This window comes from Neofelis nebulosa, chromosome 2 (genome assembly GCF_028018385.1).
Source record: "Neofelis nebulosa isolate mNeoNeb1 chromosome 2, mNeoNeb1.pri, whole genome shotgun sequence".
NCBI classification, from domain to species: Eukaryota; Metazoa; Chordata; class Mammalia; order Carnivora; family Felidae; genus Neofelis; species Neofelis nebulosa.
The window spans coordinates 151,488,798-151,516,208 of NC_080783.1; the positions used below are offsets into that span (position 1 = coordinate 151,488,798).

At 38.4% G+C, this 27,411-nt stretch overlaps 1 protein-coding gene and 1 long non-coding RNA gene across 8 annotated transcripts in view; both read left to right on the plus strand.

Annotated features, from left to right (window-relative positions):
- The first annotated feature begins 9,392 nt into the window (after window positions 1-9,392).
- LOC131493402 (uncharacterized) lies at window positions 9,393-13,964 on the plus strand. The gene is made up of 3 exons (XR_009252631.1): window positions 9,393-9,461; window positions 12,122-12,228; window positions 13,309-13,964. It is a non-coding gene; the product is annotated as an uncharacterized LOC131493402 (long non-coding RNA).
- Window positions 13,965-16,183: 2,219 nt separating this feature from the next.
- The window catches only part of TTLL7 (tubulin tyrosine ligase like 7), a 145,839-nt gene continuing 134,611 nt past the window's right edge, over window positions 16,184-27,411 (plus strand). The window contains exon 1 of one of the 7 annotated variants that reach the window (XR_009258008.1): window positions 16,184-16,527. The gene's annotated coding sequence lies outside the window, so the exon portion shown is untranslated. Of the gene's footprint in view, window positions 16,528-17,884; window positions 17,905-27,411 lie in introns of those variants that run through there. The other 6 variants (XR_009258009.1, XM_058716822.1, XM_058716823.1 and 3 more) reach the window with 6 other exon arrangements.

Sequence of the window (27,411 nt, forward strand, 5' to 3'; positions counted from 1 at the left end):
TCCTTTGTGCAGACGTCGAGTTTAGAGGTTGTATAGACCTGGGTTTGAATTCCAGCTCTGCTACGCACTCTGTCATCTTGGGTAACCTCTCTAAACCACTTTTCGTAACTGTAAAATGGGGATGGTAATAGTACCTACCTTATAAGATTCTTAGCAGGATTGGATGAAATAGTGCTGTATCTAACACAATAATTATACCAGCTAACGTTATAATTGCTGTTAATGAATAGTATTGTGTCCTTGGCTCTCATCTAGCATTGATTTTGGTCTTTCAGCTGTCCTCCGGAGTCCTACAATTGGTGACATAGTCCATAGTTGGACTAGAAATTTTATTTTTTTAGAAAATTTTTGAGTTGCAAATTTGCAAGCAATCTGTAGTGTATGTGAGACAAGGCTTCATAAAACTTTCCTGGACTCTTGCCCCCACCCTTGCCCCAAGATGGGAGGCAGAGAAGGGAAGCAGGAAAGGAATGGGGAAGGAGCAAGGAGCAAGACCTCTCAGGGAGCCCAGCATATGTCCCAGAGCCCAACACAGTGGACCCAATTGCCATCCCAGTGAGATGTGGATTTGACTTTGTTTGCAAGATATAAACCTATGGTAAGTCATGACCTGTTTAATTTCAGATAGTGATCAAAAGAACATGAATTGGCAAAACAGAACAAACATAAAAAAGAATGACAAAAACAATGCTATGAGAGGCAAAAGAAAGTTTTTTTTTAGCTCAATTGTAGCCACATAAGAGAAGGTTGTATTCCATCCAAGTCAACCGGCAGCATATCTCCTAGCTGCTCCCATGTTTCTGCAGGCAGACTTTCCAGTTTGTGAGACAATGAGGTGTATGCAGTTATATTTTCATCCCTTCTACTGGACCATTCCAGCTTCCTTGACAGCTTAGTCTTCAGTATTCCAAACCAGCTTCGGTTGCCTGAAACTTCTATCTTTCTATCAGCCATGATTAATACAGCATAATATGATACACTATAATATGATACAATATGATATGATAATACTGTACAAAAGAACACAGTTAGTTTGGGGAGAGCTGTGATCCTCTCCAGAATTAGTATATTAACATTTAAAATAACAAGGTGGTTGACACTCACCTCAGCACCTAATCCGGAATCTGAACTTATTAGAAATTGACAATAGTTATCATTTATATACATTAATTTTTTCATTTCTTTTTACTTCAAAGAAGTAGATAACTGTAATTTAACTTTTCTCAATGTTTTGAGGGTTTCTTTGGTAGAATTCTCCCCACAGAGACCCCAACCACTTGACAGAGAAAATAATAATAAATTTGAATTTATTATACAAACCAATAATAAAGTAAAAACTAATGAGGTGATGAATTTTATTTTGCATTCAGCCCGGTATGAACAATTAGGTATCCTCTCCTTGGGTATTTTCAGCCAATCTCTTTCTGAACTTCTAAATGATATTGACATTAATATCATTATTAACATTGCTATTTCTAATCTATCACTTTATAAAACTTTTGGCCAAAACCACCCTGAAGACCATCACACCTTGATGATTCTGACTTCTGGCATTTCTTTGAACTCAAGTCAGGACATGGTATGGTATGGCAGGAACATTCAGGGGAAACCTCCATTTATGGACACCACATGGCTTCAGTGACTCTCAAATGGAAGACTGAGAGAGGCCCTGGAAGGACACCAAAGTGCTCCTTAGACACAGTTAGTCCAGTCTTTTGGGGACATAGGTCATCTCCTCTCACAAAAGATAAGCATTCAATCTCACGAGAGATGACCTAAGGGCAAAAGCTCTCCACATCCCTTTCTTCATATTAAAATATCATTAATTTCTGCATTAATGACTTTAATACAAGATGTCAAAGGAGCAATTCACTAAGACTCAACTTGTATTAATTTGAGATACATATAAGAGAGGTAAAAATAAAGTGGCTGCAGAGAATTATCAGAAAAGAAAACTGGAAAATAAGGTAGAACTGGAGTAAGATTTGAATCATTTCAAAGATGAATTAAGAAAATAGCTCAAAGAGAAAGGGAAAAATGGCAGAAGTTTCTTTCAGCTGAAAACCTTATACCTTGAAGTCTTCAATTATGCTACATGGTGACAATGGAAGGCTTTATTTTCCTACTTAACACTCCCTGCAGTAAACCAGAGATGACAACATAGCATTTGTTTCTCAAAGTAAAAAGCCAGCCAGACATTAAGAAAAACTAGAATTGCAAGGATTTTTGCCTTTTCTGAGCTAGTTTTTTTGGCTATTGGTATTGTTAAAGTAAAGCTCCTACTGTGAGGTGAAATGCAGAATGTTTTAATTTGTAACCTGGGATTTTTTTTTTTTTAAGTTTATTTATATATTTGAGGAGGGGGGAGGAGAAAGAGAAAGAGCAAGCAGGGGAGGGGCAGAGAGAGAGGGAGAGAGAAAGAGAATCCCAAACAGGCTCCATGCTGTGAGCACAGAGCTGGACCTGGGGGTTAGTCCCAGGAAGTGTGAGATCATGACCTGAGCTGAAATCAAGAGTTGGTCGCTTAACCAACTGAGCCACCCAGGCGTCCTGTCTACCTGGGATTTGTCTTAATTACACATGGTAGGATGCAAACAGAAATGGCTGTTATGAAGAAACTTTGTAGTCACAGATCCCTAGAGCCAGAAGGCCCAGCACACTCTGCAGGGCCACATAGGGAATTATCACAGTCCGTCTGGAGGCAAAAGCAGGAGGGGAAAATGTGGGCAAGAACCTTACTATGGTTTCTGAGGTAAGGAACAGGAGAGGTAAGGTAAGCAGGTTTAGGATTTGCTAGTGTGAATAATTTCAGCAGTCTGTGGGAGATATGGGCTAGTTTTCTGGCACCTGGCCCTGCCTGGTTATTAGGGCAGAGTAAAAGTGGCCCTGAGTTTGAGAGCCCATTAGAGGAAGTGGTTGATTGTGTGGGCTCTTAATTGGTAGTTCGCATATGAAAGACAGGCCAGCAGCTTGCTGTCTCCAGGATTTAGCTTTTCCTATGAGTGGTAGTCCTTCCAGGTTCAGCAAGGCCCCAGATGGCAACGCATCAGTACAGAAGCTAGGGAGCATCATTATTGCACAGAAATATGTCATACTTCATAACTGACTCTGAAAAAAATACAGCCACAATTCATATTAAAAATATAGAAAACTGAAAAATTTTGAAGTTCTCATCAATATGTAAAAGCCATATCTCATTTGTTACACTCACAGATTTATATAAATGGTATGACATTTGACTAAATGCAAATTGTTGCAAAACTAACCACTCTGTACCTTTCTAAAAAAATACTGTAAGAAAAGCAAATACCATTTTTTCATACCAAATTATTTAACTTTGGCAAAATAAATAAGTAAATAGCTCAAAAATCTAGTACAGGTAAGAATATTGTGACTGCTTATTTAAATCAATCATATTTCCAGACCTTTAAAGTGACCAGTCAAATATGGCTCAGTGATAACTGTCAGCGTCAGGATTATACAACCCCTCATATAATCAGGTATCTCTGCGATAATGGACCAGTCTCCTTTGTTGGGTCCTCTTCTTCTTGATCTTTTAAATTCGGAATGCCTTAGGGCTTAGTTTTGGGGTCTTTTCTTTTCTATGAATATACATTTCTTAGTACTTTTGGCTAGACTTATGACTTTAAATCCCATCTATATGTTTTTAACTCCCAATTTGATTTCTCAAGCCCAGATATCTCTCCCAAATTCCAAACTCATACATCCAACTTTCTACTTGAGTGCTTCACTTGAATGTCTAGTAAATGTCTCAAACTTAACATGTCTAAAATGGAACTCCCTCTTGTCTCCCCACCAACCCCTGCCCCACCCACCACCAAACCTCAGTTAATGTGTGTCCATATTTCCAATTAGTCAGAATGAATAGGACCTTCTCGACCCCTCTTTTTCTCTCATATCCCACCTCCAATCCATAAGCAAATCCTTCTAGACAGACCTGCCCAGCTTTCACAGCTTTTTTTTTTTTTTTTTTTTTTTTGCTGGTGCAAGCTTGGGAACCTGAAGTTTATTTTAAATCTCAAACAGTTAAGTGTGGTTTCAATCAGCATTCATAGTCTCTTTGATAATAGAATTTCACCAGAAATTTAGGAGGCTCTTGATCTATTTCTCTGCTGAATTTCCTCATTGATTTTTGTGTTCTATTAACTTCTACATTTGATCCTTTATTAACTATGATTATTTTAAAGATTCTGTCTGATAGTTGTGACATTTGTGTTTATTGTTTTTTGTTCTATCTCCTCTCAGTAGGTTGTTTTTTCTTGCTTTTTAAAAGTCTTGTTGGGTTCCTGGGTGGCTCAGTCGGTTAAACGTCCAGTTTTGGCTAAGGTCATGATCTCATGGTTTGTGAGTTTGAGTCCCTCGTCGGGCTCTGTGCTGACAGCCCGGAGCCTGCTTCAGATCTGTATCTCCCTCTCTCTCTGCCCCTCCCTTGCTTGCATTCTGTCTTTCTCTCTCAAAAATAGATAAAAATAAATTAAAAAATTTTGTTTAAATTAAAAAAAATAAAAATAAATGAAAATAAAAGTCATGTAATTTTCTTATTGACCTGTGAGACATTATGCGTAGGACAGCAGAGACAAGGTAAATAGTATTTACTCCTGGATAGGGGAATACCTCTTCTTCTGTCAGACCATTAATGTGGGTTTGAGTTGATAAGGTCAAAAGCTGAATTAGGTTTGGGTATTGTTTTTGCTTTTTTTGTCTTCAGTGTAACACGGGCTTAAAATTCAGCAATGGAGCTAGTACTCCTTTGTGCTTGGGATGGGAGACAGAGTGCGGGAGGGTTTCTCTAATTGGTTCTGCTCCACTTTTAACTTTCAGTCTCTACTCACACTTTTGCCGCTTCCCCAATGGTAGAATGCTGTTGCAGGAGGGATTCTCTGTTGTCCTGTTGTAGCCTCATTCTCTGGCAGCTGGTCCTTGGAGGTTGAGTTTTCTCAGTATGTCCGCACATCCTACCTGTGGCAACCAAACTCTGCCTTGGATCTGGGGTTGCTCTTGTGCAGGAGTTTCTTGTCTCTCCTCCAGTGGCAGCGGAACTTTGGTAACATTCAAGATCCAAGGTGGTTTTTTGCCTCTCCTCCAGAAGCAGGTGAATTTTGCTGCTGTTCCTTCCTTAGGTGCAATGAGGTTTTGTCTAAAACCTGCAGGTAAGAGGGTTTGCTCCCCCTCCTCCTAGTGATTTAAAGTTTTTGGTTCACAGGAGAGAAGAAAACAGGGAAGCAAATAAGGCCTTGTGCTCATTTCCCAACAGTCACCCGTTACTTCTTCATACCTGCATATGGCTCTCTCAAATCTCCCTTCCTGCTCCCAGTCTTTTTGTGAGCACCCTATAGAGGTCTATGGGAAAACTTGAGGATGAATGCAATCTCCCTTTGTTTCTGGGATATTCAGCTATCCCAAACTGATGCATCAGCCCACATGTGTCTTTAATTTTTTTAAAAAAATTAGCTATTCTTTTTCTTACTCACTTGCCTGGTGGCAGCCAGTTTTTCCCCTACTCTGCCAAAGGTCAAAAGGTTCATGTGTTCCTTCTCTCCTCGAAGGAACTCATGCCTCATTGCAACTCAGATTACTCAGTTGCCTTGTGATCTCAATTCTTTGAAGCTCAACGAAAGTTATGCTTTTGTAGATTGACTACACTTTTTCCTTTTAGTTTTTAGCTTTAGTGTGATAGTCCTTACAACTTTGTACATCCTAAGTGGAAGCTGAATTATGTTCTTTTCCTTTTTTTTAAGTTTATTTATTTTGAGGGAGAGAGAGAGAAAGAGAGGGAGAACTGAAGCGAGGAAGGGGCAGAGAGAGAAGGAGAGAATCCCAGGCAGGACCCACATTGCCTGCACAGAGCCTGATGTGGGGTTTGAATCCATGAACTGTGAGACCATGACCTGAGCCAAAACCAAGAGTCAGACGCTTAACTGACTGAGCCACCCAGGCCCCGCCTGTTCTTCATTTTTAAGTTATAGAAATTGCTTCTGGATAATTTAAGCAGAAAAGACATCTTTAACATGTTGATACTGGGGAATCAATAAAATCCATGGGTAAGTTAAAGAATCAAGCTCAAATTATACAAGAACTAGAATAATTCCAAGTGTCCAGACAACAAGGACTACTTAATTATCTTGCTAAGTTACCTTTACTGGAAGGAATGAATTCCAACTATCCTCTAGATTCAAAGTCCTGGAGAATCTCTGCTTTGTTAGTTTTGTCCTCATGTTTATCTTTTGGTTTTAAGAAGACACCATGTTTATACAAATGGTAGATAGAAATGCACCAAAATAGGTGTCATATCACTGGTATAGGATGAATATGTTTGAGGCAGGCAAGAAAAATAATTTTCTACTATACTTATGAATATTGCTGATTTGCTGATTTTAATTTGTTACAATCAAGATTTCATTTGTTTGTTCAGCAAATATTTATTGGGTATTTGTTATATGCAAGACAATGTTCTTATTGGAATTATAGGCAAATGACCACAAAATAAGAAAGGTTTTATGTATCAAATTATCCATTTTTGGATGTATTTTGTTTTTGTTTGTGTCCTTCCATATTCCTGGTTTTAGTTTTGAATATTTAGATAATAATGAAAATGTGAAATGCTAATCTATTTTGTTTTGGCAGTGAGTTATAAGAGAAGAATCGGCAACAATATTAGGGAACCTTTATTGCAAAACTATCATGTGGATTATTCTATGATACTTTAAGGAAAAGAGAATAGCCTTGGAAGATAAATGTTCCCTAGTTTCAAAAATACTTAAATTTTTTTAAACATTTATTCATTTTTGAGAGACAGAGCACAAGCGGCGAAGGGGCAGAGAGAGAGAGAGAAACAGAATCCGAAGCAGGCTCCAGGCTCTGAGCTGTCAGCACAGAGCCCAACACGGGGCTTGAACTCATGAACTGTGAGATCATGACCTGAGCCGAAGTTGGACACTTAACTGACTGAGCTACCCAGGCACCCCAAAAATACTTTCTAAAATTTTGTACCATGAGATGAATTTCACTAATTATTCTCTATATCCTGAAAGTATTATGGGATCTATTAGTCTTGGCAGTGATTTAAGCTGAAAGGCAAAGTCAGAGGCAGTACAAAACTATATTTGATAGAATTATTTGTTGTGAGTCAGATTTTCATTCCTTATACTTCTAAGGAAATTACTCTTCTTGGAATGTGAGGGTGAGCCAAAAGGTTTGCAAGTTTAATTTTGCTTGGCAAATGGAACGGGTTTTCCTAAGGAATTAGCCCGGTGACAAAATGTCATATGTCTGGGATACTTGGATCCACAAATGGGATGGAATATACTAGCCTCTCTTTCTTGGTAAGGCAGTAGAATGGAACAGTAAGGATGGGAGCTCCTCCACAACGTGGGGTGGGGGTGGGGGGGCTCTATTCACAAACTTTGAAATCATGACTTGAACCGAAGTCAGAAGCTCAACTGACTGAGCCACCCAGTTGCCCTAGACTGGGTAATTTTAAATAACAAAATTTATTTCTCATAGTTCTGGAGGATGGAAATCCAAGATCAAGATGTCAGTATGGTTGCCTTCTGGTGAGGGTCCTCTTCCTTGTTCATAGCAGGCACCTCTCATTGTATCCTTACATGGTGGGGGGCCCTAGGGATATTTCTGGAGCTTCTTTTATCCAGGCTCTAATCCCATTCATGAAGGCTCCATCCTCATAATTTACACAGCTTCCAAAGGCCCCACCTCCTAATACCATTGTCTTTGGAGGTTAGGATTTGAAGATACAAATTTGATGGGTGCGTAACATTTAGATCACAGCAAGGAGAAATATGGAAATGCTCAAAAGCATTGGAAAAATAAACACTATACTAAAACAATGGGGAACAGCAAAACTGAATTCAGAAGAAAATGTGTTGCCCTTAATTATGGAAGCAGAAAGGTGAACAAAGAAGGAAGGATATAAGTACTTAATGAATTCAAGTAAGAACAAAAACAACAAAAACAAAAACAAAAAACTTTGAAGAGGGAATTAATATTGATAAAGGCTGAGATTATTAAAATAAATAAAATAGAAAAGAATAATAAATTCAAAGATGGACTCATTAAAGAGATTAATAAAATAAATCAATACCATGTGAGTATGATAAAGAGAAGAGAATGAAATAAAAATTAAGCAAGATTAACAATGTGAAATTAGGAAAGAGATGAAAAGAATTTTAGGTAAACACTAAAGCTGACTCTGGAGCAGTACATTAAAAAAAAGAAAAAACTAGAAAAGAATACTTACCTAGGAAAATGTACATTATCGCTAATGACATAAAAGAGGTGAAAACTTAAGTAGACCAGTTATTATAGAAGACATGGAAGAAGTGATTAATGGTCTCCTATTGAAAAAGGCAGCAGGCAGATGGATTCACAGCTGAATTTTTAATCTGACCATTGAAGAATAGATGATTCCTATATTATTTAAACTATTGTGGGACTTGGAGAAATATTGAAAGTTCTCCAGTTAATTTTATGAACCCAGAATGTCTTAAATACCAAAGCCAGAGAGAGAATGCAACAATAGCAACAATGACAAAGTGCAGGCCAGCTTCACCTCTAGCTACAAAAGCCACATGTTTAAATAATATATTAGAGAACAGAATGGTGGAGTGAATCAAAAGACTAATCCACCATGACAAAACAGTCTTTATAAGAGGAATGAAAAGACAGTGCAATTCCAGGAAGTCGATCTACATATTGATTCCATTAAAAATTAAAGGAGAAAAACCCAACCATTATCCATAGGTGGTGGGAAGACATCAGACAAAGGTGAAGCAACTGATGCCAAGGGAAACTTGAAGCGAAACAGAAACAGAAGAAAATTACTTCAAGTAATGAAGAAAAGCCCAATAACATCTTAAATGGCAAAAATTAAATCTTTCACTTAAAATCAGGAATGAGGGGCGCCTGGGTGGCTCCGTCGGTTAAGCGTCCGACTTCAGCTCAGGTCATGATCTCACGGTCCGTGAGTTCAAGCCCTTTGTCGGGCTCTGTACTGACAGCTCACAGCCTGGAGCCTGCTTTGGACTCTGTGTCTCCATCTCTCTCTGACCCTCCCCCATTCATGCTCTGTCTCTCTCTGTCTCAAAAATAAATAAACATTTAGAAAAAAATAAAATAAAATCAGGAATGAGACAGGCATCGCTATAATCACTTGTATTGGTGATTCCAGTAAATGTAAATAAAATAATGGATGTAAGTAATGGAAAAAGAGATGAAGTTCCAGATACTGATGATATGCCTGTCTTCTTAGAAAACCCAAATATTCTCCTGAAGAAAACATGTAATAAGAGACTTTGGTGTGTTGGATTAATAAAAAATAAATTATAGAAATAACCAATCTCTCTCTCTATTCAGGTCAAAATCTCATAGAGGAGGAAATGGGAAGAATATTTCATTCAGAAGACAAATGCTAAAAAAATAATTTGGTAAGAAAGGTGCAGAACGTATATGAACAAAACTATAAAAATATTCTTGGGTAGGTGGGTTTGGGGTTGCGGATTTGAGCCCCACATTGGGTGTAGAGATTATTTACAAATAAAATCTTAAAAAGTAGAAAAATGTTCTTGGGAAATGCAAGATAAAATATAAACAAATGAAGAAGCCTATTTATGTTAGATGGAATAACTTACTGTTACAAATATGTTAATTCTCCAAAAATTAATAAGTTAATTTAATGTTGTTTTAATTTGTATCTTTTTTCTCTTATGGAAAATACCATGTAATAATTGAAGAGTTCCAGGTATCTACATATAATAGTAATTGTGAATGAGTATAATCTTTAACTTGAGAATTTTTGAAGAATTTTCAAAATGATCAAAGTAATACTGAAAAAGGCAGTTAACAATTAAATTTTTTTTTTAATTTTTAAGTATATTTATTTTAAGAGAGAGGGAGAGAGAGAGAGTGAATAGGGGAAGGGCAGAGAGAGAGAAATGCCGAAGCAGCCTCCCCATTGTCAGTACAGAGCCCAAAGCAAGGCTCGAACTCAGAAAACCCTGAGATCATGCATGACCTGAGCTGAAACCAAGAGTTGGATGCTTAACCAGCTGAGTCACCCAGGCACCCTGGCAGTAACAATTTAATAAATACATTTTTGTATAATGAGTGTAATTACGTGTAGTGGGTTTCATTTATCTTTTTAAAGTTTTTATTTATTTATTTTGAAAGAGAGAGAGAGTGGGGTGGGGGTGGGGGGTTGCAGAGAGAGAGAGAGGGAGAGAGAGAGAATCCCAAGCAGGCTCCACACTGTCAGTGCAAAGCTTGATGTGGGGCTTGAACTCATGAACTGTGAGATCAGGACCTTAGCCAAAATCAAGAGTCAAACGTTTAACTGACTTCAGCCACCCATGCTCCCTGTATAGTGGGTTTTAAATACTGGTCTCCCATTTCCTTTTCAACAAGTGGTGGGTGGGGTTAAAGGGTTAAGTGTAGCAGACTGGACGTTTGTGAGCCACGTGTTGTTCTTGTCCTGTATGGTGTGGTCACACTGGTCAAATGATTGTGCATTAGAATCACTTATGGTGCTTAATAAGAATACAGATTCCAAGGTCTCACCCAAGAGTTCCTAAAATGAGAATTTTTAGCAAGAATTTGGAAACACTGGCTAACTCTATACTGCAATGGTCGTTTCTTGTTTCAGCGTTTCTTTTCTGAGCACAGAAACCTAGAAAAGGGTACCCAGTGTTTCCACTGGGAGGACTCTCATTTAAATCCTCTTTAAGAAATGACTCATTTCCTTTGAAGAATGAGAGTTGAAAATAGATTTTAAAACAGATACAAAATAGATTTTCTATTGTAGAGGAAAATGCAATGTACAGCTTGCTTTCTATGTAGCAGGAGGCAGTAAAAGTATGTCGAGAGTGATGTCATGCATTGGTTTGGGTTTGAAACCCGGCTTTGCCACTTTCTAGCTGTGTTACCTTTGACGAATTAATTGTTGTAATTCTCAGTTTCTTCATCTGTTAAATGAGGCTGAAAATGGTACTTCACATAATAATAATACTTACCTCAAAAACACTATGACTTAAAAGGTGATAACTAGGGGAGCCTGGGTAGCTCAGTTGGTTAAGCATCCAATCCTTGATTTCAGTTCCGGTTGTGATCTCATGGATCACAAGTTCTGACCCTTCATTGGGCTCTGTGCTGACAGCACAGACCCTGCTTGGGATTCTGTCTGCCCCTCCCCTGCTCAGGCTTTTGATCTCTCTTTCAAAAATAAATAAATAGGGGCGCCTGGGTGGCTCAGTCGGTTGAGCGTCCGACTTCGGCTCAGGTCGTGATCTCGCGGTTTGTGGGTTCGAGCCCCGCGTCGGGCTCTGTGCTGACGGCTCAGAGCCTGGAGCCTGCTTCGGATTCTGTGTCTCCCTCTCTCTCTGACCCTCCCCCGTTCATGCTCTGTCTCTCTCTGTCTCAAAAGTAAATAAACGTTAAAAAAAAAAAATTAAAAAAAAAAAAAAATAAATAAATAAACATTAAAAAAAAAAGTGATAGCTAAAAGCAAACAGAAATGACACTATTAAATATTCTCAGTAAGAGTAACTTGGGATGTTAACATCACCACACACCTTAGTGTGTTGGCCAACACATAGTTTGTATTAATATTTTTATTAATAAATTAATATTAATAAAAATTTTTATTAACATTAATAAAAAATTAATTAATTTTTTTGCCATATATGTATTTTTTAATTCCAGAGAGAATTTATCCAGTTCTGTAAGACTGTGAACAGTATATTCCATGAAAACCCAGAAGAAAGTGATTTGTATCAGGCCATTGCACAGTAACCACTCTGCTGCTGCAGATCTGGGAAGTGGGGCAGGGAAGTGTCAGCTCTGAAAACCGCTTCCCCAAATGTGGGAAGGAGCTGCCGGCTTCAGCTCCTTCTCCGGAGCGGGACTCAAGTTTTGCAGACACCAGCACTGGGAAGATGCCTCAGGACTCCCAGACATTTCCTTTATTTGACAATCAGCGATTAGTTCTTATCCACCTGAACTTTCTGTAGATTTTTGAAAGTGGTGACAGGTATACAGGTAACCAATGTATAGAGCTTGTTTGCTGAATCCTCATCCTTGTTATGTTTTCTAGACAACTGCACATGGATATGGAATGGAACACCCCTTATTCCTTTGGCCCAGACAGCGTTGTTGAGCCTGGTGTCAATGCACATATCTGTCGTTCCCCTTTCTTTTGTGGTAAGTTTCCGGATCTCTTTGAGTGCCCAAGGAGTACATTTCTTGAAACCCACTCCATCGTTGCACTTGTGGAGGTTGATGGTGTATTCTCTGGTCACTACTTCGCTGGTAGCAGAACGGCCCTTCTGTCACCCTTCCTTGGGGGAGCCATTCTGAAGGGCCAGGTTGGAAAGGAGTTACTTAGTTATTATTGAATCAAAAAGTTCAACATGGTGTGGCTCACCACTGTAGTTTTATCAAAGGTACTAAGTATTTTCTTTCTCTTTGGCTCTCTTATTAATATCATTTTAAAAGTGATATTATTTGAATGTCCGCATGTCATGCTGATTTTGTGAATACAAATAAATTCACCCTAATAATGCTGCCTAAATAAGATTTAATAATCACCTTAAGTTTAATAGTCATCCCTTCCCACCCCCAAGCTCCCTCATTTAGGACAGGAAATACTCAGCTGGGTCTCCCAGGTGCTCCAGAATAATTCCACTCATGCTCTACGGCTCTGGGTTCCTAGTCAAGACATTTGACTGTATATTGGCCACCAATGCCCTTTATGAGAATATGCCTTCACTGGTGGAGCCATTCCTTATTGGTGGCAAGGTTGCACAACGATCTGTGGCAGACTGGGTGAGAGAATGGCCCTCTCCCTGGTTCTGTGTCACTAGGGCCCATAGTAATACATCTTACACTCGAAATCCCACAAAGTCATTTGTGAAAATAATTCCTCAGTTTCTGGCCCTAACTTCTTTCCCCAACATGCTCAAAAGCATTTGCAGACTCTGTGGGAGAGTAGGGAATGCAGGCATCACACCATTCCCTCCTTTCCTTTTGCCAGTTTCTCAAGGTCACGGGCACAGCATGTCCCCTTCCTTCTTCATTTAGAAATACACACTCCACGAAGTTCAACTTATATAAACGGATGGCTGGAGATGTCACTGATAACCAGGTTCTAAATCCCAGCGTGGTCTCAGGTAAACCACCTGAGACCTTATCCTTCTTTCTTATATCCCTGTCAATCAGACAGAGAATACTAATTCCAAAGGCATCTTGGCTACTTGTCTCCTTTTGTGTCCCCTTTGAAAGTGAAACAACTGCATGTGGAGAGAAGAGTCACACATTTTGGAGGCTGAAGCCATCCCCACCCTGAGTCATAGCTGCCTGGCCTCACTAGGGATCTAGACACCGGCAACATGGAGCTCTGGGGATTTCTGTTTTGCTGGGACTGATGTGTGAACATTTACAATAACAGTCAACATAAGAACAATGACACAACATAGGTAAGGATTTAATTTTATTCCTTATTTTTCAAAAAGCTTCCTTAACATGATGTAACAGTTACTAATGCCCTATTACTTTAAGTTCTGCTAAAGTATATGAGGACCCATGACATTAAGTCCATTTAAAAACTCTTGTTCTTTTCTGGGAAGAACAATAGTGCAAAGTATAATATTGAACAATAGTTAAAGGGTAGTGTAAAGCACAATACAGTGTAAATGATGATGTAAAAATGATTAACAAAAAGGCAGTGGAGAATTTCTCCTCACCTTCACATGACCCAAATCATGCATTTTTTGTTTGTTTTGAAATTGATGTTTCCACGTTAGTTCTGGGGGAAGTACAGCCTCTTCTTTCTGATTCCTACTCCTAACCTCAGTGTGACATCCACCTTAGATACTTAAGTATCCGCAGTTTTCATAAAGAAAGGACAAGTAAACTCACATTCATGGACCAATCATGGTTATGATAAAGCTTAGTATATGTTTCCCTGAGGCATTCTAGTGGAAAGGCACTAGTCCGATTGCAATGCTTCCTCTACTGCTCATTATCCATGAGATGTGAACCCAGCATGACAAACTTTCTGAGCCTAGTCTGTTTAAAAACTAGCAATGATATTGGGGGCACCTGTGTGGCTCAGTTGGTTAAGTATCCAACTTCGGCTTAGGTCACGATCTCATGGTTCCTGAGTTAAAGCCCCGTGTCTACCACTGTACTGACAGCTCAGAGCCTGGAGCCTGCTTCAGATTATGTGTCTCCCTCTCTTTGCCCTCCCCTGCTTGCACTCTCTCTCTCAAAAATAAGTAAACATTAAAAAAAAAAAACCTACCAACAATATCACCAATTTTACAGGAGTTTTTAGAAGAATAAATGTGGGAATGCAAGCTAGTGCAGCCACTGGAAAACAGTATGGAGGTTCCTCAAAAAACTAAAAATAGAACTACCCTACGACCCAGCAACTGCACTACTAGGTATTTATCCAAGGGATACAGGTATGCTGTTTCGAAGGGGCACATGCACCCCAATGTTTATAGCAGCACCACCAACAATAGCTAAAGCATGCAAAGAGCCCAAATGTCCATCGATGGATGAATGGATAAAGAAGATGTGGTACACACACACACACACACACACACACACACACACAGGAGTATTACTCAGCAATCAAAAAGAATGAAATTTTGCAACTACGTGGATGGTACTGGAGGGTATTATGCTAAGTGAAATTGGTCAGAGAAAGACTAATATCATATGACTTCACTCATGAGTACTTTAAGAGACAAAACAGATGAACATAAGGGAAGGGAAACAAAAATATAAAAATAGGGAGGGGGACAAAAACATAAGAGACTCATAAATATGGAGAACAAACAGAGGGTTACAGGAGGGGGTGTGGGAGGGGGGATGGGCTAAATGGGTAAGGGGCATCAAGGAATCTACTCCTGAAATCATTGTTGCACTATATGCTAACTAATTTGGATGTAAAGTAAAATAAATAAATAAATAAAATTAAAAATTAAAAAATAAAATAAACATTGAAAACAAAGAAGAATAAATGAATAAAACTGGAAACAGTCTCAGTACAGTGTTTGGTCCATAGTATGTGCTCAGTTTATGTTAAAAGATTATGTTAACTCAAAAACGGACAAATCTTAATCCAGAGAAAATGGCTTTTAACTGTGGAATTTCTACTGGGGGGATGTATTTTGAGGGTCTTTTTTTTTTTTTTTTTTTTTTACTCCATTAAATTACATTTTAAAGGTAGTTGCCAACTCTGTTTTTTGTTTTGTTTTGTTTTGTTTGTTTGTTTTGATAAAGAAAACTATACACTTGTCTTAAATTTTACCATGGTCTGAAATGAGTCTGCTTAAGCCTGGTTGTGACCTGGGCAGGGACCAAAGGACCACAAACGGGCTTTCACAGCAGTCTAAGACATGTCCCGGTGGGAACTTCTCTTCCCAGCTCTATGAAGTTCATTTCATATTAGGATACTATCTCCTCCCCATTCCCAAGACACTAATCTTTAAAATGGTGAACAATGAGCCTGACATATTTTTGACTTTAATAATCTTTTATAGAGCTGTTAAAGGGGCTTCCTAAGTCCACATTTTTTTCCAACTGCCGTGGTTCAACATTTGTGGAACGACTGTAAACGATTCAAAACTGTCCCTTATTTTCCTGGATCTACAAATCACCTATCGGAGGGGGCCCACCTGATTTTATTTTCTAACTTTCAGGCTGGGCGTGGATACCTTTTAATTCTTTGCTCCACAAAGATGCTTGGGTAAAAGGTCTGAGGAACCCCTTCAAGGACTCAGATGCCCCCTCTGATTTGTGGTAAGACGTCTGGAGTAAGATATGCACCAGGAACTGGCGCCACCGGGCCCCACCGCGGAGCACAGGGCGGCACGAAGGCAGGGCTCAGGCCAGCGCCCTTTCGCATCCCCCCAGGAGGGGACACCGCCCAGGCGCACCCGTCGCTAGGTCCACTGTTTGCCGCGTTCGAAAGGAGCCCTGAGCGGGACCAAGGCAAACCGGGAGGTGGGGGGGGGGGGTGCCCGGAAAATCTAAAGGATTGTGTTCAGTCCACAGCCAGGGAGAGCAGGGGCTCCTGGGTTGGTACCTTCTGCCCCCCACCCCCCAAGCCCTCCCGGCGCTGCTGGGCGGCGGCGGAGTCCCCTCGGCCTTGGTTTCTCCCAACCGTCGCCGGGCCTGGGCGCCCTCCGCGTCCGCCCCTCTCCGCACGTCGCGCACCCCCGGTCGCAGCCCACTAATGGTCTGGCCCGTCGGTAGCCGCCACCCCCTTCGGCAGCGACAGCTGCTCCAGCTGCTCCGGGTGGAGCGCCCCAGCCCCGAGCCGTGGCTGCCTAGGGTGGCGGGCCCGCGGAGGGGAGCAGCGGACCACCGGCTCTGGCTGCGGGGTCCGGGGGCGACCGCCCGCGGGGATCCGGGACGCGGGGGAGCCGCAGACGGGCCGCCTGCAGCGCGGAGGGAGGCGAGGACCGGGGCTGGGCTTTCCTCACCCGGGTGAGTACCTGCTGCTCCGATCCTCCCAGACCCCCTTTCACTGCCCCACCCCACCCCGAGGTGTCGGCCCCCCACCGGGGACGGTCACAGCTCTAGGGACACTGGCTCCCGTGGGAGCAGCCGAGCCGGGAGCTCGTACTGTTAGGGCTAATGATTCAGCAGCATTCGTGCCCCGAGAGAGATTTGGGCAGAATGGGGGAGGGCAGGGGGACGGGGTCAGTTGCTGTGCTCTCACCTCAGTTTCTAGGCTTCAGAGGTGCCACTGGGCGGGCAGGGTCGGGTGGGGTGAACCAGAAAGCTCCCTGCTGGCTTGTTCTGTATTTTGTCCTTTTCCCACAGCATGGTACGAACCTCTGTGAGTGTGCGGTGCAGTCTTCAAAGTGTGTCAGATTAGTGTGTTTTTCGCACTTGCGAGTGAAGCAGGGGGCCCTTGTCAGTTCCTTTACTTCTTGCTCCATTAGACGCCTAATTCATGCCTTCGTCCACTCAGTTTTTCTTCGCCTAGCGTTTCCCCGCTAATGTATGAAATAGATGCTGTGTGCAAGTTGTCTTGTGTTCAGAGTGGGTTTGATTGGTCTTGGTATAGGAGGAAAAGATTTAAGGGAGGCAGGAAATAATACTTGCAGAGCCTGGACACTTACTTTTAGATAATATTATTTCATTAAATCATCACAACAACCTAGAACCAAAGGTGGAAAGTGAGGAGCCTGGAAGTTAAATTATATCCTCAAGGTCACAGAACAGGAATTTGAATGCAAGTCTCCGTGACTCCAAAGCCCATGGATCTTTCACCTTAACAAGGAGTTGTGTGTCCCAGTGTAAGTGTACCTATATATGGTCTATTAGGTGTTCAACATAAAATTAATTTTCATGTGAGTAATCTCAAACAATAGCAACAACCTGTAAACTAACTGTGTATGGAATTATTGTTCTTTTAGTATGAAAGAGGTTCTTTGAATTGCATGGAAAAAAACCTATTTTCTTAGAAACCATATGCCAAAAAATAATATCTGGACAACACTGCATAGAAGAGCTAGGTCATAGCAGGAGATGTTTAACACATTTTTGGCAGTGATAAATGGTGGTTGCTCAAGTGTTGGAAAAACCAATTAGGAAAGTTAAAAAAAAAACGGGAAATATTTTTTTTTCTTCTTAAACTTTAGAGAAAACATTTGCAATGAGAACAGGTATTTAGTTCATGGGATGTGTGACTGAACTATTTTTGTGGGGTGTGTCATCCCATGATAGGGTGACAGATAAACTCAGACTGATAATGTTATTTGATTTGTTACAGCTGTGATTGGGCATAGTAGGTGATGACTCCATTTTACAGACTAAGGAACTGAAATACAGAGAAGACTCAAGATCATATAGCTAGTGAGTGGTGGAATCTGGACAAGCATTGACTTAGCAAAATAAGTGTTGTAGCGAAATGTAGTTCTGTATAGTGGGAAACTGCATTGATTTATTTTTGCCCTGCCCTTCAGAGTCAACAGTTATAATTGACCTGTGTGCTCTTGCTGAAAAAAATAATGGACGCTGGGTTTTGCTTTGTCTATTGCTTGGCCATTTGGTTTGCTTTCACTTATGATTTATGTATTCTCTCTTAAGATATGAAACTTGTTGATGTCTCTGGGGGCAGGTTGCTATAGTGCAAATGCTCATTATTCTCTTAGTACTGGAATAATATTTGATGGCAGATAGGAACATAATCATCTTAGTCCATCATGTATAGAGTATTGAACTACTTACATTGGAGAATTATTAATGAGGATATTGATAGACTAAAGCCCACTGCCTAAATAAGGCCATAAAATGGAGACACAAATTTGTATTTGTTGTTCACCCAAGACCTTAAGAGAAGTAGGATCTTGTGATTAGTCTTAAATTTGATTCCTAGGAAGTCATTTCTTTTTGTTCTTTATATGGCTGTAGACTCTATCCTGAACCTTGGTGAGGCATCTTGCAGTCCAATCTGTTTAATTCCCAGGAGGACAGCAGACTTGGTAGGAATAAATAAGCGAAACTACGATCCCACTACTATTAAAAAAAAGCAAAAGAAAGTACGTGTCCTAGTGGTGAAGGGTCAGTGGGAACCTTTTAAAACCAAGGCAACACATTTTATTTAGATAACATCACCGAGTATGAGTATAATACCAACCTGGCTTTAGCACTTCATCTTTTCTCTCTCCTCTCTCTCTTTCTGTATGTCTGAATGTTTTGTCAAATGACTATGGTCTGCAAACCATTCAAATTCTTGACTTCAAGGACCTTAAAGTCTAACTGGGGAGATATTTACTTACACAGGAGTAATTAACAAAATAATTAGAACTGGTCTAGGACCAGAAAAAGGTGGTGCTATGAATGCTATATCAACACCTTAAGAAGGAGAAAGCATAGAGATGGGGGTTCATAAGAGGATCAGGAAACTCTTCATGGATGGAAGTGAATTCAGTCACTCTGCAAGATGGGAAGGGTTTGGATAGGTAAAGAGAAAGCCAGACAAGGAGGTTCAGCTAAGTGCTCATAGACTATTTGGCTACCCAGTGACAAATTGTGAAGAACCTTACATATCAGGCAGGGAAATCCACTCCTCATCTGGTAATCATAGGGAACTAATGTAGGTTACTAAGCTCGCTAGGTTTCTCTTTGGCTAGTATTGCTCACATTCTCCATATTCCTTGCTCCAAGTGCTCTTCCAGAAAATACTGTTTTTCCTGGGTTCTGATATTAAAAAGATCAGTTGTCAACTCAACCCAGAAGGAGTTTTCTATTCAAGTAACATTTTTCCTCTTTCAGAGAAGCTTGCCTTTCAAAAAGCTTTCCCTTTCCATTATAGATTTATGAACAATTTGGAAGCTATAAGAATATGAAAAGGCAAAAAATCACCATGCTTGTACTAACAAAGATAAGCAAAGTATTAATATTTTGATGTGATTCTGATGTTTCCTTCCCCTCTTTTTTCTGTGCATAGTTTTAATCATGATATATATATTCCTTTTTAAAATATTTTCACTTTACATTTTATAACATTAATTTTCACTTAATTACAACTAGACAGTCAACTTCTAAAATATCTACATAACATTCCATTAGGTAGATGTACCATAATTTCTTAACCATTCCTCAATGTTGCTATATTATTGACGATAATAACTAATGCTGTGATGAACATCTTTGTTCGTAAGCTCTTTTCTATATTTTAGAAATTGGTTTCTTAGGATAGAGTCTCAGAAATGAAATTCTAGGTTAAAAAGTATGAATTCTTAGTTTAAATTTTTTTTAAAAAATTGAGATATAATTGACATATAACATTTTAGTTTCAAGTGTACACCATAATGATTTGATATCATTTGATATTTACATATATTACGATCGATCACCACACTAAGTCTAGTTAATATCTGTCACCACCCAGTCACAGCTTCTTTTCTTGTGATGTGTAGTTTGGCTACTTTATGCAAGTTTTGAAGCTCTATTGGATTCATCATGTTCTCTTTGGACATTACAAATTAAATATAAGATATTGGCATATTATTAATTAATAACAGTCACTCCTGTCTGTGGTTCCTCAGATTATACTTTTTCAGGCAACCTCTTCTTTTGATTGGAGAAACTACTTAAATTATTGGTACTGGGCAAAATAGGTGAAGAGGATAAGAGGTATAAGCTTCTAGTTATAAAATAAAGAAGTCATAGGGATGAGAAGAAACAACTGAATGTAGTCATAGAGAATATAGCCAATAATATTATAATAATATTGAATGGTGACAGATGATAACTACACTTATTTGGTGTAGTGGTGAGCATTGCCTAATGTATAGCGTTGTTGAATCACTGTGTTGTACACCTGAAGCTAATGTAATATTGTATGTCAACTATACTTCAGTTAAAAAAAAAAAATCTTGGGTAGTGAGAAAGGCAGGCGTAGGGGGCCACTGTGGAGAGATGGCAATAGGTTGGAGAACATGTTTGGTGAGAGCCAGCCAGACGGAGTTGATAGTCAGAGAAGGGAATACATGACTTTCTGGTTTTAGCACTGTGTCTGTGGACCTCCACTCCCTCCCCTTTAGCCTCCCCTCCGGCATCTACCCCACCCTTATCTCTTTGAAACTTCACCTTCTTCTGTCCGCCTGTATCAGGTTTTCAGGTCTCCAACTTCAGTATCCTGGTAATGCGAGGCATATGAACACACTCTTGTACTCTAATTTAGAGAATCCACATAGGTGAGGGAGGGAACTTCAGATCTCCTTCAGGTTCTCAGCAGAAGCCCTGGGTATAAGGTACAAGAGAGTGTAGTGAACATTGATGATTTCTGCCCCTTCCCCATGTACACTGCTAGAGATAGTCTTTGAGATCAGGGTCCATTTGGATACACAGAGAACATTCCCAGCATTTCCCTTTGGGATTCAGACACTTCCCTTCCCTTGTTGTAACTCTCCACCGAAGGAAATCTCCCTCAAGAAGAGAGACTAACCCCTAACCCCTAACCGCAGCATTTGTAGGGATGGAGTGACATTACCTCCTCTGCTTTGGCCATCTCTTATTCCCCCAGTCTCTCACCTTTGCTTCCTCTGAGTCCCACCTCCACCTACTTGGAATACCGGAAGCCATTGAGGTGGGGACGTCATTAAGTTTCTCTGAAGACCAATGGAAGGGGAGTCACTGGGATGTGAATATGCTTTGAGGGCACAAGTAGGGAACCTGCACAAGTATGTAATATGTCATCAGTTTTGGGAGATCTGAAAGGAAACAATGAAAACTGAACCATCAACTTTACAAATCCAAAATAGGCACCCTCTTCCCCTTTTTAGTACCTGACAGATGATTTCTGGTGGAAGCCGGGCATTGAGGTACACAGTATTTTGGGAAGAATTTGCCCTGTGCTTAGTTGAGAACTATTATTTAAAACAATTTCCTTAAACTTTCAGAAAATGGTAAATTTATTTCCATTCCTCTCAGGCATTATCTGTCAAAGTTGAACTGGGCATAGCCAGCCGTTTCCCTAGGGTTAACTCAAAGTTAAAAAACTTAAATTTAAATAGGCTTGCCTATTTATTCTCCACTACCCTTATTTCTGTTAATTCCCATTTGACGTTTATTTGTTAACACACTCCTGCCCATAGTACACATAGTAGTTAACAAAGCCAAGGTGTTGAGATTGTTTAGGCTCTGAGAAGGTGAGTGATAAATCTGTTTTACTCTTTTTTCCTTCACTCTGTACTTGCAAGTGACTGGTTGGCCTATGTTCCCTTGACTCCTTTGAAAGTTTAGAGTTAGGTGGTCAGGTGATCACTGGGTCTTCTCTAAGGCTGACTGAAAGCTCTGTGAGAACTCCTTCCTTTGAAATTGATGATATTCTTGGTCGGCTGGGTGTGCTGAACTGTCCACAATGTTTGGTTTTTTAAAATTGTGTTGTGGCTCCTGAGCTTCCAAACTTCCATGTTATTTTTGTTCCTCTGCTTAGCCATGTGAAATGGAACATTATTTTTGACAAAGGATTCTTTTGAACATTTCCATCTCTTTTACTCACTACTTTGCAAAGCCTGACCTATGTCAGGTCTAATTCAGCCAGATGGAATTAGCTTATTTTTACATGAATTCTCCTTTTCCTCCATTAGTGTATTTCTGTGAAATTGACTTCTTAAAGTAAATTCAGCATTTGTAGATTTGGAAGATGGATTAGCAGTAATCCAGGCAGCAGGTTCAAGATTATTTTGAGGTTTTTTTGTTGGATTAGAATTTTAGAGCTGCTTAGATATATCTCTCTTTTAAGGTAGCACTATCTTTCTTTTGTAAGAGGAGTGAACCCACTTAAAACTTATTTGTGTAAAATCTGCTTTAATTGATGTGGTCCTAGTACTAGGTTTGACTGATTTTGTGTTATGAATGGTTATATGTGTGGAGTATTGGTAGGAAAACGTGGATTTAATTTACATCATTGCATTTGATGGGAAAATTTTCATGTGTAATTTTGTCGTTATTATTTAAGCTAGTTTTTTCAAGGTACTTAATAAATAAAATCTGTAACCATGTGTGATTCTCATAGTGATTGCTAAAAAATCAGGACAATAATTTTAGCACACATCTCAGTTTATATTTAGAATCAGTCAGTCTGCAGTTACCCAACAAATATGTGCTAGCTACTCTGGAGAGGAACGATAGAAATTGGACACTTTCTATATTCAGCTTAGTTTACATGAAACCAAATGGGGGCATTTTCATTTAGCTTTTAGATTTGATCACATGTAAGATGACAATATGGTATTTAGGTACTTAGCATGTCTCAATCTAGAATATTAAATATTCTTTCCTCCATTTCGACAATATAAAAAATCAAGTGAGAGAAAAAAAACGGGCATAATTTGCATGCACATTCATTAAAATTGGTCTACAGCTGCCCCTTTAGATACTGATTTTGACAATAGATGCTAGCATTTACTATTATATGTAAATAAAAGGATAATCTTTATTCATTTAATGGATAGTTTTAATGGTTTTACTTTTAGGGTATTTGAGGAAAAAAAATAGCTTGTCAAATTCATTGAATACTTTTAAAAATCTCGGACATCTACATTTACTCCATATCAGCATCCCCTTTGGTCAGCAAACACATTTCAACCCATTATTTTTGGTAAGTTGAAACAAGTTATTTCTGGAACTTGCTACAAAAGGATACTAGATGTCTTAAATATTAAGGAAAGCTTGATGTGCAGGCGAGGGGGATCAGTGCTTAAAATCAAATGAACTGTATGCATGTAGAAAAGCTTTTTCACTTGTCAAAACTCAGTGCCAAATGAGTATTTTGGGAAGAAAGAAAAGTTTACTGCTCCATATGTGAGGGGGCTGTCATTTCAGAATAGAAGGCATTTTGTCTTTTAAAAATTTATCTTGGGTATAGAATAGAGAGCTATTTTCTTCCTTAACTAAGGAATTAAAAGTTAAATGTTCTTCATTAGTTATAGTAGGGCATACTTACTTCAATAACATGCTTGAGAGTGTGTTTGTGAATTTTGTTTTTAGTATCCATAAGGAACCAGAATAACTATAAATATGAAGTAAGGTTCCTAAAGTTAGCTTCTACTGGGAATAAAATTAAGCAAATATACTTAGCAATATCTATGAATATATATATTTAGATGTCCAAATAAAATTACCTAATGGTCCAAGAGTTTTCCTCTCTTTAGTATGACTGTACATATTATGGTGGTATGAGAGCGATTATCATGCTTTCTAGAAGAAAAAAGTAATAACTTTTTCTTTCAGAGCAGTATGAAAATATTGTGATTTATATAATTTTTTGGGTTATTTCTAACATTTTGTAAGTATTCCACAAATGCAACTTTTCCTTCCACTTAATATTTGGTATTATTTTTATATAATTTTTTATTGTGATTAAAAATTCATGACAAAATTTACCATGTTAACCATTTTTAAGCATACAGTTGGTAGTGTTAAATATATTTACATTGTTGTGAAGCGGATCTTCAGAAATTTCTCATCTCACAAATCTGAAATTCTGAACTAATTAAATAACAATTCCCTTTCCCCCTCTCCAAGCCCTGTAGCCACCATTTTATTTTCTATTTCTATGAATTTTACTACTTTAGATACCTTAGATAAATGGAATCATATAGTATTTGTCTTTTTGTGATTTATTTCTTTCACTTAATGTCCTAAAGCTTCATTCATTTTGTAGCATATGTGAGGATCACCCTCCTTTTTAAAGCCTAATAATATTCCATTGTATATGTAAACCACATTTTGTTTATCCATTCACCTGTGAATGGACATTTGGGTTGCTTTCACTTCTTCACTACTGCAAATAAATAGCTGTGCAAATATCTCTCTGAGACCCTGCTTTCAATTATTTTAGATACGTACCCAGAAGTGGTATTGCTGGGTCACATGGTAGTTCTATTTTCAATTTTGAGGGAAACTTTCATCCGTTTTCCATAGTAGTTGCACTATTTTACATTCCCAATAGTGTGTAAGGGTTCTAATTTCTCCACACTCTCACCAACACCAGTTATTGATTGACTGATTACTTGATCCATTGTGGCCATCCCAGTAGGTATGAAGTGATATCTCATTGTGGTTTTGATTTGCATTTCTCTGGTGTTTAGTGCTGTTGACGTCTTTTCATGTGCCTGTTGTCTGTCCGTACATCATCTTTGGAGAAATGTCTATTTAGGTCCTTGCTCCATTTTTTAATGGGTTATGTGATTTTTTTGTTTTTGAGTTGTTGGAATTCTTCACATATTCTGGATATTAACCCCTTATTGGGTATATGATTTTCTCCTACTCCATAGGTTGTCTTCACCATATTAATTGTGTCCTTTGATTTACAGAAGATTTTTGTTTAATGTAGTCCCATTTGTCTATTTTTGCTTTTGTTTTTTATATAGCATTGATTACTTTGAGCAGTTTAAAAGTGCATTGACAGGGGCGCCTGGGTGGTTCAGTCAGTTAAATGACTTAATTTCGGCTCAGGTCATGATCTTACAGTTTGTGGGATCAAGCCCTGCGTAGGGCTCTATGGTTATAGTGTGGAGGCTGCTTGGGAAACTCTGCCTCCATGTGCGTGTGCACACTCTCTCTCCCATTCTCTATCTCTCAAAATAAATACATGAACTTAAAATAAAGTATATTGACAGAATTATTTCAAGTTGCTGTTTATTAATTCTTTTCCACCTTATTCTTTAAAGTCCACATGATTATTTTTGAGACCTTGTGTGATAATGACTAGTGTAATTATTTAACAAATTAAACCGAATTTTGATAGGAGTCCCTTTTAAAAATATCCAGTGTAGTATTTATTTGCTATAATTTACCATGTGTTAATAGGAATTGTCTTAAACTTATGTATCAATTTAGGGAGAATTAACATCTTTACCGTGTTGATTTTTCCAGTCTGTAGACATGGAATGTCTTCACAATTTAGGTTTTCATTGGTTTATTAACAATTTATAATTTTCATTATATAGATATTACCAATGTTTTGTTAGACTTATACCTAATTACATCATTTTATTTGGAGTGTCTGTAAATGATATTCATTTAAAATGTGTTCTCATTACTTTGTTGTCAATATCTAGAAATGTAGTTGGTTTTTGTGGGTTGATCTTGTATCCTGAAATTTTACTGAACTCACATTTTGGATCTAGGATTGTAGGTCCTTTGAGAGTTATTTATTTGTTTATTTTATCATCTGCAAACCACGACAGTTTTCTTTCTTTCTTTCCAATATGTTAAGGTTAAAATAAATCTTTAATTTTTTTTTTTTGCCTTATTTCAAGAGCTAGAACTTCTCGTATTGTGCCAAATGAGAATGTTGAGAGTAGACATTCTTGCCTTGTTCCCAATATTAAAGGAAAATTATTCAGTCTTGTACTATTAAGTATGATGCTAGCTATAGGTTTTTTGTAGATGTATTTTATTAGGTTGAGAAAGTTTGTTTCCCTTCTGTTTCTAGTGTGCTGAAACTTTTTATCCTGATATTGGATATTGAATTAGATCAAATGTTTTTTCTGCATTAATTAATATGCACATATGATTTTTTTCCTTAGCCTATTGGTATGGTAGATTACATTGATTAATTTTTAAATAATGAATGAGCCTTGCATACATGGAAGAAATCCTGTTGGGTCATATATACACATCACACACACACACACACACACACACACACATTGTTGCATACAATTTGCTAAAATTTTATTAAAGATTTTTGCATTTAACTTCATGAGAGATGTTGGTTTATAGTTTCCCTTTTGTTGTGCTTTCTTTATTTGGTTCTGGTTGTTAGAATACTACTAGCCTCATGTGGCACTAAGAAACTACAGTTTGTTGAGTTTGGATGTTGTATCAAATTCAAATATCCATAATTAACTGAGGAGACTATTAAAATACTTCTTTCTCCTACTACATATCTCTATGAGGCCATATACTTCAACCAAAACAGACTCTCATAATGAATGCAGAAGCAGATATGAGAATCTCAGCTCTGTGAAGAGGATATTACAAAGATTTTAAAAAGTACAAAACACCACTCATTTCTTTTTTTGAAAAAATTATAGTTATTTTAAAGTAAGATCTGTTTTTGTTAACCCATAATGGTTTTAAACATCTATCAATTTTAGTTTCTTGTAGGGTCAATATTAACAGGTATAACCAAAATCAAAGTCAACAAAATTAAAAACTGTAAAGGGTTCCAACACCAAAAAAATTGAGGATCAGTACTAAGGCAACCAAGGCAAGGAGAAGAGTGAAGCCAGAAGTGTGGGTGTGTGCATCTCACACTCGGCTCGGGGTTAACCGACTTGTTCCATGTGCGCGTTTTCCTTTTTTCTCCACTAATACTTTCATTTCACAAAAGACGCTTTTTCCTCCACACCTTCTCACCAATATGTACTCCTTTCTCTTAGAATAAATATGGTAAAAAGGCCACAAGAACCCTACAATACAGTCTTTACAAAATGAAATCCCTTAAAATTATCCCCACTCTAACATTAATAAATCCACATATGTTTATGTAACTATATTTTAAGTTATAAGTTATAATAAAATAGAATAACAGTATTACTTCAGTGATTGCTTATGCAAGGATGAAGTAATTTAGAATGTTTGTCAAGAACTGACTCAAAGATGTTATAAGAAACATCTCAACTGCTGTCCTTTGATTTTGATTATTATAAGCGGCTTTTCTTTTGTACTTCACTACTTTTTAAAGTATAATTTATATATAGTAAAATGTACAACTTGGCGAATTTTTGCAAGATTTTGGTAAATGCCATTTGAAGGTACATAGTTTGTAATAGGATGTACATGTAAGACGAGATGAAAAAGAATCTGAGAATATCGGTGAAGAAAAAAGTGAGATGA